Source organism: Malaclemys terrapin, chromosome 3, assembly GCF_027887155.1.
Source record: "Malaclemys terrapin pileata isolate rMalTer1 chromosome 3, rMalTer1.hap1, whole genome shotgun sequence".
NCBI classification, from domain to species: domain Eukaryota; kingdom Metazoa; phylum Chordata; order Testudines; family Emydidae; genus Malaclemys; species Malaclemys terrapin.
This window is the reverse complement of record NC_071507.1, coordinates 47223729-47238216: the sequence shown is the minus strand read 5'-3', so window position 1 is coordinate 47238216 and position 14488 is coordinate 47223729. Positions and strand designations below refer to the sequence as shown.

The 14488-nt window shown below is 38.9% G+C and overlaps 1 protein-coding gene across 3 annotated transcripts in view; it reads left to right on the top strand.

Moving 5' to 3' along the window:
- ESRRG (estrogen related receptor gamma) overlaps window positions 1–14488 on the top strand; it is a 472761-nt gene that overhangs the window by 97426 nt on the left and 360847 nt on the right. The window lies entirely within an intron of this gene.

The window sequence follows — 14488 nt, the reverse complement described above, 5'->3', positions numbered from 1 at the left end:
CAGTGCTTTCCTACCTCCCAAAGGGGAGGGTAAAAAAACCAGTAGTAGACTTCACCCAGAGAAAGTAATTGAAAATGCTAATTTAGTGTCCATAGACTTAACTTTGAAGGACAGGTCTTTGTCATTTGGCTTCTTGAGAAACAGCAGAGCAGAAATAAAAATAGATCATTGACCAAAAAATATTCCTTTCCAGCTGGGATGTTTAAAGCACCACAGTATTTGTTCATTTTTAATCCTATATAAAACAGCTATTTCAAAACGACCCCAAAAGGAGACTAAACGACCAAGGTCAAGCACACAAGAATTTTTTTTTAATTGAAATGTAATTTGCGAAAATATAGAAAACCAGATTCTTTCTTTGAGCTCATAAAATAGTGACAAGGAATGGGAAAGCTGGGCCTGATCACCCCGTCTCTTCCAAACCGCTCTGTAGGCGTGCGGAGGTCTTCAGTAGATTGATCCTTGGTGGGGGCATTTGGAGACTGAGCCTAGAAATCAGGGGGCATGAACCACATTCCCTTGTGGCCCTCTATTAATCCTCCCTGCTTTGATTATTTGTATTCCTAGCATGAGTAATATGAAGGCGATGTGGGGATACATGGGGACTGCATGGGCACTCCCTTGCCAGTCATCATAAAGGCACAAATTAATGCTGTAACAGTTTAAATTTCATTTTGAAGGAAACCGTGAAAAGACTCCTCATTTGGCTCAGAGGCTTCCATGCTGTTTGAGATTTGTTTTTTCTTGGAGGGAACATGGGGATGAAGTCAGATTCGGTTGTATCAATATTCTGTAATATTGTTGAATATTGTAGAGAGGCCCAAACAGTTTCTTGAGCCTAAATTTATTTTCAGTTTCTTTATTTTAGCTCTGGGAATCAGACCATGAGAGTACTGCCTTTCTCACTGCTCACATAGGTGGAGAGTGCCCTCAGTACAATGGAAGTGGGGTGGCTTCACTCTACACAGGTGACAAGATGTAGTAGGGATGTAATAGACACAAGTAGTATGGATCAACCCTTTCCTGTGTATTGTTCAAGAGTATTCTGTATGAACTCCTTGTAGCTCACATACGGAGAAGTTTGAGGATTAGGTGGGAAGCCCAGCTTGTGCGATGGTGGACCCATGACTACAAGGATCTAGTGGCCAATGCTTACATCCCTGAAGCTGTAGTAGCAGAAGGGGCTTAATTGCAGTTCTGCAACTTATAGGAGAGGATTCCTTACTCCATAGAAGTCTCAAGTGACCCATGGGGCCAGATTTTCAACTACAGTACTGTAAATCCTCGTAGCTTCGTTGAAGTAAATGGAGCTTCAACAATTTGCACCAGTTGAGGATCTGGCATATTTATTCTAGCTGTGAGCTGGTGATATAGCTGCGTTTTGATTGTGCCTTATGGCACTATAGCATGGCGCATACAGAAGTATTTGGAAGACTTCCATTGATGCACCAGACATTGTGTAGAACATTTATTCCTGGCTCCTTTCGTGATGGACTAACACAACTCGGAGCAGAAATGTGGAGTAAAACTGAGCACTGATGGAAGACACAAAAATAAGAAGCTACTAATTCGGGACTATCAGAGGTAATAATATCTAAACACCTTAACCTCAAACTCATTAGTCTCACATATCTCAATCAATATGGATTCTCTCAGAAATCAATTTTCACCCGCAAATATGATTGTTAAATAATTCACAAGTTACAGGCCTTCGGGCAGGAAGAGGTTAGAGAAGCAGAAGGAAAATGGTGATCTCGACCTCAGATGCAATTTCAATTAAAAGAGGAGAGCATCTGTAAAATATAGTTTTATGTTTAAGGTGTCAGCCCGTTGTTTAAAGCGGGAGGGAAAAGGTTATAAATGTGCATGATATCACTTCGCAATGTGATATTTAAAAACTCTATTTTTTACACATTAACAGAAAAGATGCTATTATATTTATCAGCAAAGAATATTTCATTTAAAACACTCATCCAGTAATGGTTGTGTCTTTACTTAGATATTTTTTTTTTTTTATTTTATTTTTGGTTTACTTTTGCTATCAACTGGTCTTAAATTACACAGTTAGTTTTTTATGATGTACCATCTAAAGACAAAGGCAGCAGACAACTTTAGGGGATTTTATCAAATTCTATGAATATTTTTAACCAAATGATATAGGATTTATACTTGGATTTTTATTTTTGTTCTGTCATCTGCTTGGCCCTATTTGTATATTTTCATACTAGGTATTGTCATAAGACATGCTAGCTTGGCTATGTGATAGCCATCCACAGTATAACTATTTTATGGGTATGAAAAGCAAGAATGAGGACTTCTTCCTGAGGGTAGTATAAGGGGTCTGATTCTTTTCTGAAGTCCTGATTCAATACCTACTGTAAATCAGTAGTAAGATTCCCATTGACTTAATGCAGTGGTCCCCAAACATTTTACCTCACGCCCTCCCTTGCCCCTGTCCACGCCACTCTCCCATCCCCCGTAGCCGGGCCTGGAAGTGGGGTGCGGTTCTGGGAGGGGGGATGGGGACAGAGGTAGGGGGGCCGAGGCTGTGAGCTGGGGGCGGGGCCGGCAGCCCAGATCCTCGTAGGCGGGGCTGGCAGCCAGGGCCAGGAGTGGAGCCCAAGCCCCAGCCACACACCCCCTGAGCATTCCTAAGGGGAGTGCCCACCGATTGGGGACTTCTGGACTTAATGGGTCTTGGATCAGGCCCTAGTTACATCTGTGTAAATTCAGAATAACTCCACTAAATTCAATGGTGTTAAACTGGTATAGACTATTCAAATTCAGGCTCTGAATCCTCAGAATTTGTGGTTTAGTTCACAGTTGCCAACTTTCACATAGTAAATAAGCACCCCAACTTTCACAATAAGCCAAAAATCAAGCTAATCCCTAAGAACTCCAACGCGCTATGTAACTAGATTCCCCCCGGCATGCAGTCTGGGACTGTGGTGGGCCCGTTGTGCACCCCTGACTCTTGCCCCTGCTTGCCCCCCCCTTACTCCTGCTTGCCAGGAGCCGATCAAAAAAAAAGAAGTAACAAGCTACAAGCCAAAAACTAGCCAACAATCAACTCACAAGCCAAATTAAGCCAAAAACAAGCTCAATTTCTGCATTTTTGTTGTGGGTTTGGCATGTCTGGTTTAGTTATATCTATGGATGCAAACTGTAGCTTTAGCAACATTTTAAAATCATGATGTAATGCAAATTTATTTACTAACTTAATTATTTCTGTACTAGACATCACTTAGAAGTAATTACAATGATACATTTTAATTTGCTGTTATCTGTATTCTCCCAGGGACTTTTCAATGGACATGATCTGGATAAATATCAAACATTCCAAATGCATTTGAACTCAGCCCAGGTCAGTAATGACCAAAAGATATTACTTTTGGAAGGCCTTCCTCCAGTGGCTAAGTTAAATGAGCTGGTGATCTCATTCCATTTCTAAAGGCACTCACACACTCCACTGATGGATGTGTAAGGGCTTGTATAAATAGATTCTAAGTGAAAAGGCGTCCATGTAAAATACACAACTGGAACTTATTGGCCTTCTCTATAGACCTAGCTACCTTCTGACCCCTAGAAGTGGTCCCTTTAGGTCCAAGTTAAGACACTTTAGTGTGTGAGATATTGCGTGGTACCTAGGCTGTAGTTCTGCGTAGGGTCTCATTCTCAGGGATCTCAGTTTGGCACCTTTCCCCTGCAATAAATTTCCCCAAGGTGAAAAAATAAGGTTTCCTTAAAAAAAAAAAAAAAAAAAAAAAAAAAAAGGGGGGGGGGGGGGGCTCTTAAGTCTGTGGAGTAACATTAGGTATTGGCCTAAGATATATTTCCCCTTATGAGAAAAATTCTGAGGAATTTAACAGAACCATTCTATCAAATGTTATCCAGAATTAATTCTCTCCTATGGAATTCTATAGCAGTGGTTCTCAACCAGGGGCACACATACCCTTGTGGTTATGCAGAAGTCTTCCAGGGGGTACATTAACTCATTTAGCTCTTTGCCTAGTTTTACAATTGGCTACATAAAAAGCACTAGCGAAGTCAGTGAAAACTAAAATTTCATTCAGACAATGGCTTGTTTATACTGCTCTATATACTAGACACTGGAATATAAGTACAGTATCAATATTCCAATTGACTTACTTTCTCATTTTTACCATGTAATCATAAAATAAGCCATTTTTCAATACTAGTGTGATGTGACACTTTTGTACTTTATGTCTGATTTTGTAAGCAAGTAGTTTTTAAGTGAAGTGAAACTTGGGGTACACAAGACCTATCAGCCTTACATGGAAGGGGTACTGTAGTCTTTAAAGGTTGAGAACCACTGTTCTATAGGATGAATCAAAACACCTAAAGAAATGATATCATTCTCTATTAAAATCTATGAATTGATTAAAATGGGGGTGAGGGAATCAAATAACTACACCTCTACCCCGATATAACGCGACCCGATATAACATGAATTTGGATATAATGCAGTAAAGCAGCACTCCGGGGGCGGGGCTGCACACTCTGGTGAATCAAAGCAAGTTTGATATAATGCAGTTTCACCTATAACACAGTAAGACTTTTTTTGGCTCCCGAGGACAGCATTATATCGGGGTAGAGGTGTATTGTTTTCCTCTCAATCAAATTCTATAAGACTTTTCCTAAGGGTTCTATCAGAGGTAAGGGGATTCTAATCTTCATGGCAGTGGATAGTGATTGCATTGTGGCCAGAAGTGAAATGTGGCACAATGTTGAGAAGTAGTATAATATTAAGGGGTAAATTCATTTGCGCCATTATGACAGCGAGGGCAACTGATCCCACTTGTCCAAATCAGTCTGAGAGATGGGTATGTTATTCTTGTGCTTAGGACCCTTATTTCTCTTCCCCCCCCCCCAGCCCCTCCCCAAAAAAAGAAAGAAAGGGAGGAGGAAGGGGGAAATATTTGCGTTATGCTGAAACAGAATAATAGCCAGCCTTATTTAATATGATAAGTTGTAGAATTCAGTCAAAATGGGCTAAGAGTAACACACACACTGCTTTTCTAAATCTGGGTCTGGGTTGAATGAACTTTCTTTTAAAAAATATATTGTGAAATGTGATTAGTGCCAAATGTCTGTGAAATTTATTGTACTATTAAAATCCTATTGGGTCTTTGTTTATGAAATGTATTTTCCTGTATTTGAGGTTTAGGAAGGCTTGATAATGAGGCTCTGAAGATTCATGGCCCCTTTTCTGCAGCTTAATTTAGGCTCTATATCAAATATGTAAAATAACATTATATCTTCCTGCAGACTCAGTGTGTGTGATACATTTTTGTATTATTTCCCTGCCAATGTTATTTCTTTTATAAATGCAGAGCTGGTAAATAGTGACAAACTGACAAGAGCTTAGCTTTCTGTTATTTTCTAGGCCAGAAGGAGTAAATATGGAAGGTATTCCTGTCACTTTTCCATAACTTTTGATTAGGGGGGTTCATATGCCCATGCGCGCACACACACACGTACATGCACACATAAGAACAGCCATACTGGGTCAGAGCAAGGGTCCATCTAGCCCACTGGCTGGTCTTCTGCCAGATACTTCCAAGGAAATGAACAGAACAGGGCAATCTTCAAGTGATCCATCCCCTGTTGTCCAGTCCCAGCATCTGGTAGTCCAAGGGTTAAGGACACCCAGAGCATGGGGTTGAATCCCTGACCACCTTGGCTAATAGTCACTGAGAGACCTATCATCCGTGGATTTATCTTGTTCTTTTTTTAAACTGAGTTGTACTTTTGATCTTCACAACAATCCCTGACAGCGATTTCCACCGGTTGACCATGTATTGTGTGAAGAAGTATATCCTTTTTTGTTTTAAACATGCTCCTATTAATCGCATTGGGTGACCCCTGCATTTGTGTTTTGGGAAGGGCTAAATAACCCTTCCTTATTCACTTTCTCCACACCATTCCTCATTTTATAGACTTCTATCCTGTTACCCCCTTAGTCATCTCTTTTCTAAGATGAACAGTCCCAGCCTTTTTAATCTGTCCTCATATGGAAGCTGTTCTATACCCATAATCTGTACCTTTGCCATTTCTAATATATCTTTTTTGAGATAGGAACTGTACTCAGTATTTGAGGTGTGAGTGTACCATGGATTTATATAGTGGCATTATGATATTTTCTGTTTTATTATCTGTCCCTTTCGTGATTGTTCCTAATATTGTTAGCTTATTTGACTGCTACTGCACATTGAGCAGATGTTTTCAGAGAACTATTCACAATAACTCCAAGATCTTTCTTGACTGGTAACAGAACTCTTAGGTGAATACAATCTGGTCCATACACATATGCACATACACATACACTAATGTATGCTCAATTTTTGATCAGGCATGGGCAATGGAACAGCACCCAATGAAAGCAATGAGGGAGATTTCAAAGGCATAAATGTGAGTTAAGTGACCAACTGCCCTTTGTGCCTTTGAAAATCTCTACCCACGATGTTAGAACATTTTTAAATAAATTTTCCCTTTATAAAAACACTATGGGTGTTTCACCACAAAGTTCCAAAAAGTAGTAGCGACACAATTGTAGTACTGGAAGCATTAGTGAAGAATACTCTAGTATTTATTTGTATAAGGGCTGCAAGCTGTGATCAATTTGTGGGAATGGTTATGAAGATCATGATGAGTTACCTTGATCTTGACAGAGTTGATCTAACCTCAGACAAGGGCTTGATCCAGCAAGTCACTGAGCACCTCCTGGGAGGTGCTGAGCTCCCTTAATTCTCAGTGAAGTCAGGATAAGATCAGACTCCTAATGATTTCAGTCTTTTGCAATGACATTTTGTGTCTCTCCAAGGGAAATCCTAAGATGTGTGATTTATGGGAACACCTAATATTGCTCATTTCCATGATTTAACTAGAACCTTTTATTCCTGTCTCATCTGAATACAATGCAGTATTTTCTTAATGCTCAATTCTGTCCTCAGATACCCTAGTCAGTGGAAGCTTCACCCAGGTATCTGAGGGCAGAGTTGGGCCTCTACTCTGGAAATATCTTATGATATTGACTCAGAAAAATGACCATCTTTTGAAAACAGGGTGGAAGATAGCTTTCGGGAATGTGGAAGAGGAGAGAGAATGAGGGGGAAATATTCACCTTTATTGTAGAAATTTTTTTAAAGCTATCGGACAACGGCATTACTCTAGATTTACATCGGTGTAACTGAAATCAGAATTCTGCCCCGCGGTCTATATTAAAACTGATAAATCAGTCATTGCCCAAATGAGAATTAAAAAATCAAAGGCCTGATTCGCCTGTTGCTCACACTGGTATAAACCAAGAGTAATCCTGTTGAAGTTTGTGGAATTACCTGTATAAAACCAGTCCCAATTTTGGTTTTCTAATCAAGCCCAAATTCTTTAGAAGTAGAAACTGCCATTCTCAAAGACATTTTGGTTACCTAGTGCTGGTTAAGATGTGACATATGGCATTATCAATCTCTGATGTCTCCAATAAAAACTCCTCTAAAAAATTAAACATCAGTATAGAACTGCTACATAAGTGTATTGTCCTTTGGTATCTTCCAATCCCCCTTTGCGTCTAATTTCAGTATAGCCAAGAACACAAATCGTTGGGGGTAGATTTTCTTTTTCAGAAATGTCCTGGGAAGTCAAGAGAACAAAGCCCTGTTAATTGTTCTGTATTCAAGACACATAGCATAATGTTATAATACTCAAACAATATTCATTAGGCAAAACAATTGCAATAATTATCTTATACAAAGTCAGACAGGGTAATTTCTTTTAAAATGAGGAAACTCTCCAGAGAAGATTCTGTTCCAGTTTTGTTTTTGTTTGTTTGTTTTTGGCCAAATGGTTTTAGATAGCAATTACTGAAGTGTCAGTGACCTCTTGGTTCAACTGAATTAGAAAACTTAAATGAAGTTTAACCAATATTGGTCTTTGTTGTCTTTAAGATAGAGGAAATTGGAGCCTGGAAAGATGCTATTAAAAAATCACCAATAGCAGCTTTGCTTTGAACCTGTGTATAAATCAGGGTGGTGCTGAGTCCTTCAGACAGTCCCCTGAAATTTGCAGGGACATTTTGTCCTTGGACGTCCTCAGGAAATGTTCTCATTGTATGTTGGATGTTTTTGTTTCCTTTATATATGGTTGGTTTCTGCGTGTATCTTTCAGATTGATGTAATAAAAGTGGTTTGCTGATCTAGAGACAGTCCAGCCAGCAACCTCAATACTTCGTAATTCTTCTGCTGCTACACTACCTGTACGCTACTACCAGGCTGAATCCAGGATCTTGTGACTGTGGCACATTCTTTCTTGCAGGCACAGATGAAGGATATGCCCAGTAGTTGGAATAATCTGCAGAAGTAAAATAGTAGTTTTTAGTGGACATTGGATAGAAAACAATCAAAAACTGGGACTATTCCTAGCAAGTCCAGGTTCTTCTTTTTGGGACCCTCCAATGTGATTTTCACATCAGACCAAAAACACTGTAAGATTAAGTCCATATTAGCGTGACACTGCATTGATCTTTCTGATTTCATTACCCTAAATTATTCTAGACTACAGTTTAAAAATACAATTCTAGAATTCTTATGAACAAGAGCATGATCCATGACTATTTCTTTCCCATTCCAGTCATGAGACAGTAGACTAAATTTATGCTTTTGTCAAAATACCAATTTATTGACATTAGGTTGTAAAAGATTTGTAATGGTTGAAAGGGACACTTGATAAAGAAATTAGGTCACAGAAATAGAAGGAAGGACTAATAGCCCAGTCCTATAACACCCCCTCTTCCCCTCCCTCCACACACTCCTTAAATCCATGAATAATCTTTACTCACAAAAATGGCCCCACTGAAGTCCTTGGCACTTCTTGTGTGAGTAAGGACTACTCATGCCAGTAAAGGTTTTCAAGACTAGGATCTATAATTTAATGTGGAATCATTTCCTGACAGACCATTGGCTTTTTTTTTTTTTTTTTCTTTTTTTTTACTATTTCTCTTTGCTCACTAATTTTATGGGTTCTTTTTTTCTGCCAAAAAATGGTTGTTGCATCATTAATGATGGAGCTTATTATTGCTTTTAATATTTGAATTATATCTGAAAAAGCATGAAGATTTATCCATTTCCCTAGGAGCATTTAAAGTAAGACATAAAAGAACCTTTGAGTTATACTTTGTATAATTTTAAAGTAATTTTGGCATGTTTTCCCTCCTGGCAAGCAAAGTCTTTAACCTTATGGAACTTCGATTTGCAGTGACTTTCAAAGGCAATAGTATTACATCAGTGATCCTGAAATGGTAAGGTCAGAAACACACAAAAAGTAATTAAGGGATCAAATTATTATAGTGGAGCAAACAGAAAAATAAATGCCCCAAATACTAAGGGCCATATCCTGCTTGCCTTGCCCAAATAAATTGTCCCACTGCAGCCTATTCACATCTCATTTACACAAGTGAAAATCCAGAAAAATCCAAAAGAAGTCACCAGTGTAACTGAGATTAGAATGCAGTTGAGACAGAATTACTTACACATGAACAAAGCAAGCAGGATTTTGCCCTAAAGATACACTAAATGTGAATGCAAGTAGGAGGAAAATGAAAACATTGGGCCGAATTCTGCTGTCACTTATATTGATGCAGCCCTATTGAACTCAACTAAGAGCAGAATTTGACCTAACGTTGGCACAGATAAACGTCTGTATTTACTGTATAAACTGTTACATTTGAAACAATGAAATTGCAGCATGTGGCAGACAAAAAAATAATTAGTTTCCATGAAAAATCCAGCAAACCTTTGAAACTTTTCTTTTTCGTCTTACAAGAAAAAAAGGAGTGGGGAATGGTTGTTGTTGGTGGGGTTACATAAATGAGAGCAGGTGCGGTCGTGCAGAGGTAACTATTCAGCATATGTAAGTGCAGTTGGAAAATCATTGTCTTGCAGAGAATACTCGAAATTGGTCCCTAATGGCCTTGGTTTTTGTCATATGGTCTTGATTATCAGCTAAAATTGCATTGCCAATGCCTTTAGTGTGAACGAGATGGATGAATAATTATTACGTGCATTGAATACCTTTCCGCAAGGAGGAACCAGGACGTCCCCTGGTCACTGTAGCTACCATTTCATCCTGCTGTCAGGATGACTATAAGCGGCCAATTCATCACTTCCTTATTTCTTTTTTTTTTTTTAATATGTAACATGCACACATAACTGTGCAAAGAATGGGCAATGTAAAATCCAAAACTGGGAGGAATAACTGCAAGACACAATTGTCTCTGAGATTACAGATTAAGGAGAGACAGACTCATGGTGCCTTATCCTGTTTCTGAAGGCTTTACCTTGTCTTCGTATGCTTATAATCTCCTGTGAATGTTATAGGAATTAAAGAATGTCTAGCATTAAAGGAGGCACACACAGGATAGCAAAAAGAAGTGTATGTACTGACTAGTAGGATACTCTTCAGCTATGAATTACTCTCCTTATGCCTCTTAAAAGGGGTACCATGCCCCATTTCACTTCCCTCTGCATTCATTTTGCTCCATTATGCATTAACCAATATAATAACTGAAGGTTCCAGTAATGAGGTTAACAAAAATCTTTTTGCTAGCACTAAGGATAATTCTCACTGGTATTCAAGAGTTCATCCCATCCCCCACAGAAGGAAAATGTGCTTGCAGGATCAGAAATGATAAGGTTCAGAACCACTCTAAGATCCATGACCATGACCACACTGCTCATTCATCACTGGCATATTTATTGTAAATCATGGCCTTGTGTGACTGCTGCTTACCCTCTATGCAATCCTTTGCAATCCTGGCAATTAATGATTAGGGCCACTAGCTCCTAAACAGGGTACTTTGAACTTCATTGCAACACAAATAAACACGACAAATTGCACTTCCTGTTGGAGCATTCTGAGTATCTGATCAGAAGGGTTATGTGGAGAGAGAGAGAGAGAGAGAGGGCACAAGCTTCTCAGAGCAAGATTTTCAGTGTCTGAAGATGTCCTGATTAATTGCTTGATGTCATTTGCCACTAAACCCTAATGAGGTGCCTAAAAAACAGTTTTGATTAAATAATCACCCAATCACCCCAACTATTCAGGTCTACTGATTATCTTTAACCAGCTGTTTTAACTGTGGGTACCCATATTGGAACTGAAGAAAATATAAATAAATGTAAAAACTTGCATTATATAGTTCTAAATGTAAAGAAAAGAACCAAAGGTGGAAAAAAAATTACGAAAATGCTTTATCTGTCTCTCCAGTCACAGTTTTAGCACCGTTCATAAACATTTCTCCAAATACATTATAGTCATGAATAAATTAATCCTTGCTGTACATTTACCCTGGAAGTTATACCCATTTTACACAAGAGGAGCTGTCAGTGACAGAACAGAATGCAGGAGTCCTGATTCTCAACCCCTGTCTAGGGTGACCAGATGTCCCGATTTTATAGGGATAGTCCCGATTTTTGGAGCTTTTTCTTACATAGGCTCCTATTACCTCCCACCCCCTCGTCCCGATTTCTCACACTTGCTGTCCGGTAACCCGACCCCCATCATAACTATTAAACACCGTCTAGACAGATTAAACATGTAGTACCAAATTCATCCTTGATGTAAAACCATTTATCAGTGGCATTGCATCAGAGAAGAATTTGGCTCTTGTAGAGTCAGCCAGAACAATACTATAGATATACGCCCAACCATATATAACAAGGATATTAGTATATTTCAGGATCCTATTGATATCAAAAATCATGACATAAAACTTGAGTACTTTATGATGTCAGTCTCCTTTTAACTTTCATTTCTAATTGAGAAAATTAAATTGATTGCATCATATGAGTCCCAATTGAGCTTTTTAAAAAAACAAAAGCTAAAAATGGCTTAGCCAAGCGACTGAAATGTGATCACAAGCCAGTGAGATCAATAATCTTAAAAAAAGAAAAGTTTTTGAGTGACAGTTTAAAAATGGGAAATTTAAATATATATCACCACATTGAGTTCCATTGTGTATTGCATAAAATGCAATGGCAGGTTTTTTAACAGTCCAGAAGGTGGTTTATTAGTAACGCTGAATTTGTATTTATGTTCCACACTGTAAACTACATTTATAGCAATATATCTGTATTAAGATATTAATGCTAGAAGTGCTACCTAAGCTTAACTTTACAAATATAACTCAAAATGTAGTTTATAGTGCTATAAGTAGTAACATCAGTATTGACACTTGCTGCATCATCTATGTCCCTAGAAAACTGTGACTGATTCTAAATGAAAATTCAGGCAGCTGACAGTACATAAAGCATAACAGTGAATACCAACAATATTTCATGGCTCTCACTGTTGAGGCTCTCTTGTGTTCTGTGCTGAAGATTTAAATGAGGGGTGACACTTCCAAATATTCCTATTTACAAAAATTGTGTGGATTATTTGAGTTACTGGCCTGTAATTTCATGTTAACTTTGTGTATGAGTACAGTACATGACACTACACAGTATAATGCACATTGTTTGCTATTTGTTAGAGATTGTTCATGAATGACAGCTTGTGACTTTACTTCTCACTGGATCCTGTATTGCAAGGTGTAGAAGAGTCCCTTGCATGGTACTCCTAAGCTCTCTGAACTCCCGTTGATTTCAGTGGGAGTATAGGACACTCAATACATTTCAGGGTATAAGAAGTGAGGAATTGAGCCCTTAATTTACTAGTGAGTTATCTGGTTATCCCTAACTCAAATGTATTCTTTGCTTACCACTGTATATTCTCATTCTCTCTCTTACACAAACATACACGCACAATATGATGGTGCTATAAAAATTTATATTGGCTCTTGTTTGAGATGACCTGCATAACTCATTCATGTTTCCTTCTCTTGTGATTAATGTGGTCACCACAAACACAAGCAAATGGAAATTTCATAGCATCTTACATCATCACTATTTTCCATAACACTCACGTGAACTCTGTAAATATTATGATACATGTATGTAAACTGAGGCTCAGAGATGTTAAGTGACTTTTCCAAAATCACCCCATCAAGTCAGTGACAGATCGGGGATTAGAACCCAGGATTGTCCAACCTTTGCTCGAACTAGAGATGACATTGAACCAAATTCTGCCCTCAGATACTCTGTTTTAAATCCCAGTGAGAGTCCTGTCACCTGCATTATTCACTTATGGCCCCATCATTTATAGCTAATACAGTCATTCCAATATGGTCACTATGATAAAAACAGCCCTGCTATTATTTTGTCATTGCTACATAGTTTGATATTTTAGTCTCCCTCTCCCTTATTCTCCTTAGAAATACAAAGTATGAGGGGAAAAATATTATTGATATGGCTGGATATTAGTGACCTCCACAAATGCAGAATAAAGGTAGTTAACAGGACTACGTTAATGCAGACTAGATACTTTTTAGTTCATGCTAGCAAGGCCTAGCATGGGGGCAGTTACAGCGCAGCATTTTAGTGTACTCTGCATCTCACATCCCTGTAGCCCACAATATAGGGCCAAGTAGACAAGCCCAAAGATATCTTAATGCAGCACCGTTACACTCCTTTTTAACAGGGGATATGTCGTGTCTTTATTTTGAAGCAAGCACTTTAATTTCCTGTGCCCTAAACCCCACCCACCCTGTCTGTTAGTAGCACCATGATGGGACTGTTTGTGTGAGTTCATTGAGCAAGATTTGGTCCAGCATGTATTTGTTTGAGAGAGTTCTTTAATTGCATAGTATTAAAGGAGCTTTATATCATGCAGTGAAATTAAAGATGTAGGTTGTTTCCAGAGGAATCAAGGTGAGAAGCCCATTATTGTGTTGCCTCCTTTTCCTGCTCTTTCTCATCTTTTAATCTGTCAAGCTGCTGTCTGGATTGGAGCACAGTTTGGCTGAGAGAAAGAACGTGGCTCAGGTAGGCCACTCTGTGTGAGAAAGATAATGAAGGTGGGTCTGAGCAGCCCAGGCCCAAGATTATAAATGAGATTGGGGGTGGGATGGCAGTGGTGGTTCCCCATTATGGTAAGTCCTTGTGTAGTACCTGCCCTGAAGAGTTTACAGTCTAATTATCTTTTCCTTTCCCACAAGAGGCCTTTTGAGGAGTTTTTAAAGAGATGGGTTCAACTTTATGAAAAGTGATAAACAGTGGTGCTTTTATGATGGGAAAGGTGGTTCAAGTATCAGCTTTAATGGAGAAAGAGTTATGTAGAATGGTTTTCATTCTGAGAGGCTTCCCCTCTCTCCACAGCATAGGCTGACATAGATGCTTTTGTTTTTTCTCCCTCCCCCCACCCCGTCTCTAGATTTGACTGTCTGGGGCTCTGAAGGGGTCCTTCTTAGTGTAATGCTTTCTATTCTGAAATGTGCTTCCCATTTTGGTCAACCAGAGCCTGAGTTTGTTGACTGTCAGGGCCTGGTATAAGTTCTATCCCATCTCTCAGGCTTTTCCCTGAAGCGGTGATTGTAGGA